Source organism: Acipenser ruthenus, chromosome 25 (genome assembly GCF_902713425.1).
Source record: "Acipenser ruthenus chromosome 25, fAciRut3.2 maternal haplotype, whole genome shotgun sequence".
Classification (NCBI taxonomy): domain Eukaryota; kingdom Metazoa; phylum Chordata; class Actinopteri; order Acipenseriformes; family Acipenseridae; genus Acipenser; species Acipenser ruthenus.
In genome coordinates, this window is record NC_081213.1 from 4,852,346 (window position 1) to 4,855,875 (window position 3,530).

Genomic DNA, 3,530 nt, shown 5'->3' on the forward strand with positions numbered 1-3,530 from the left:
TGAATTTAACAAGGAGATATAAATGGTTAATATATTAGAACTAGTATGCTAAGTCTGGGATTCTTCCTGTATTATGCAATCAGCTCTATTCATTTTTGGCTAATTTTCATACATAAAAAATAATATATTATAAACTTTCCAATCACAGAAAGGCAGAATGTCTCTCATTAAAGTTTACTAGAGTAATGTTACAGTTTTCTAATGGTTGTACTATGCATTTCCCATAGTTAACCATGGTCTTTTAATATGCTTGAATGTACCTCCCTGAGTTTTACAATGCTAACCCATGTTTTACCATGCTTTCACTAGGCTTTATTACACTTTGCTATGCATTTACTGCAGTACATTTTTATAAAGGCTATTGGTCTTACTCCACTGCCTCCTGTGCAGCTGTATCTTTGGTCCTTCACCAGCCAGCCTTGGCTGACCAATATTGGAGGTCACACCTCATCGAGAGTGGCTCCTGTCAGATCAAAAAGCAATATCCTGGTCAAGTCTGTATAAATACTACATTCATCTATCACATGAGCCTCAATCTTTACATTGCATCATGTTGGGGAAATGGCAGTCGAGGGTCCTTCAAGCAGGATCATGTTTGCAAACTGTGAACAGGTTGTGTGTTTCTAAAACATAAACATGGAATTTAGTAATATAAAAATATACATATATTTTTATGTACTGGCTCTATTCCGATCCTCAAGGTCTGAAGCCCAGCTTAGTCTTTGTTCCATCTGTACCCTAAATTACTTAAACTGAACCAATTATTTAGTTCATATTCAGTTCATATTCTAATGCGCCATGGTAAGTCACGTTGGAACCTCACAGGACTCCTGGGTCCCAGTCTGAGGTAGTGTAGAAATATATGCAAAACATGTTTTTGATCTCCTGCATACTCAATAAATGAGTTTATTCTTCAGCTCGACAAAACTAATTCAAGACTGAAAGGGTTAAACCACCCCTGAATCCTCAATAGAGCTCTCCGAACCATGTCTAATCTCCAAGTACAGCAGAGTGTAACCAGCTTAGACATGTGATGCCTGAAACAGCAAATGATATACAAGAATAATGCATTAGTTAATATAACTGCACCATTTTCAAGTACACTAGCTACAGATATTGGACAACATTTTAGAAAGACCTGCCATAACACAATTATAGTGTATTGCCACACGGGCAGGATGCAAGGTGTATAAATTCACCACTTCTAATTCATAATAACACTGAAATGAATACAGGGTGTCAATACTTTTGAGCACCACTCTCCACACGCTTAATTTTGCACAGCTGTGCCATGCAAATTAAGCATGTAAATATGAATTGCTACAGAAGACGCTGCCTAATTTCTCCTTCTTCACCCTGCCTCACCCTTTGCGTGAGATAGCCCAGGATGTTGCAAACGTTTCCCAGGATTTGCATTCATATGTATCCACATAAAGCCGTGTAAGCAAATTGTTTTCAGTACGGTTTCATGGTAGGGAGACAGGAGCCTGTTTGAATTTGACAGTCCTTTATTAATTGCACAATGGATAATTCATTACCATGTGAACAGTAAGTAATTGCTTGTGACACTTTGAAAAACACATAAGAGTTTCTTAATGGAAGTAGTTTCGTTGGAACGGACATGCGGGCAGTGGTGTTTTGCAGACCTGCTTGTAATGTCTATACTTTTCTGAACCAGGTTTTGGACAGCACCTGCAATGTGCTCTTGGGCGTTTCATTGTTGTGGAGAGTGTATGTCTGTGTTTGGGAGAGTGAGGAGTCTATTTTAGTGTTAATTTTGATTTATGTTAATAAGTGGGTCATTGTGTTATGACTGTTTAGATAATTTAAATAGACCCCATGCAGAGAGACTGAATCCCTCGCTGTTTCCTTTATGTTTTTCTATCCCAATGAACAACTGAGTTTAATCATGTGCTAAACTACTATAAACAACATTGTATGTCATAAATGTTATCCTTGTTACCATTTTGTGCCATCTTTGCCTGCAGTACAGAACCATTGCATTGACACTGAAGACGATTTGATAAGGGTTTTACACATTATAATCTTAGCATAATTTTCTGAGACTTGTGTTCCACACTTTTTGCTGTTCATTATCACTCTGTTCCTGTAGGATTCATTCTAGGCGATTCTTGACAGGTTTGTTGCTGTATGCCCCAAATACAACAGCCTTCCTCTATAAATCACAACATACCAGCACTCACAGCTACAGAATGGCCTAATTATTTTGTTTTTCTAGGGCAGACTTGAGCGCAGTGAACTGGGGGAAAGAATAAGCCACTTTCTGAGTTTACACAGGATAGGGTGTCAGATGAGAAATAACCCAGTGTGGTTCGGAGTTAAAAATAAGACACAGAACATCAAATGAAACTAGCACCACAGCAACAGCAGACAGGCAGATGAGTAACAGCGTGCGACAGATCGCTTTCCTAATGGGAATACGCTGTGGATTTTTATTAAAACACAGCAAACAGACTTTGATGTTAGGTTTGGATGGGTTTAACAAAACCAGGCTGTTTTGACAGCTTCCAAATGCCAGCTTTATTCTTCATTTTTTTAAAGCACATGGCGACTTGAGAAAGCTTATCCCTATCTAGTTTGGCTGCTTTTAAACAGAATCAACGCTAAACCCTCAGCTCTATAAAAGAACTCTCACAGCTTCAGATTTATTATTTATCACTCAGGGGCATATTATGGATAGAGAGAGAGAGAGAGAGAGAGAGAGAGAGAGAGAGAGAGAGAGAGAGAGAGAGAGAGAGAGAGAGAGAGATGGGAAGACTGAATAAACACACAATTTGAGATTGTATCACATCATATCAGACAGGAAGGAATGTAATTTGCAAGGAGGTTGAGTAATATATTTCCTATGATGAAACTTACACTGTACGAGTGGGTTGAAAATAACCGTGAAGAATTTTGGAAGCCACTGCCAATAATATTGAATATTTATTTTTTGTGTATTGTTTAAAATGGGAACTTTCTTCAGACCTTTGCAGTCATGCAAATAATAATAATAATAATAATAAGAAGAAGAAGAAGAAGAAGAAGAAGAAGAAGAAGAAGAAGAAGAAGAAGAAGAAGAAGAAGAAGAAGAAGAAGAAGAAGAAGAAGAATATATTGAAGCTATTCTTGTGTTTGGGGAGGAACACTGCAATGGAATGCTGCTTGTATTTAAATGCTATAGTAAAGGTCTCCAGGCACAATATACTGGTAGCTGAGCTGTATATATTTTTAATTGGGGTTTTGGGGTGCAATGCCCCAGGGTAAAATGTTGAACCCCACATTACATTTGTACAAATGTGACCTCACAAAATAAAATAATACCTTGAAAGTATTTAGAAAGTTAATATTGCTCCTACAGTTAACATGATCTATGGGGCCATATTTTCAAAGAGATTACTCCAGTTTAATTAAGTCTTTAAATGAAGAAAAGTGCCTTACAAAACTACTATCAAACCCCTAAGCCATCTAGAGGGTATCTCAAACACTCTCAGGTTGTTTGTTTCTCAGTACATGACTGACGAATTTTC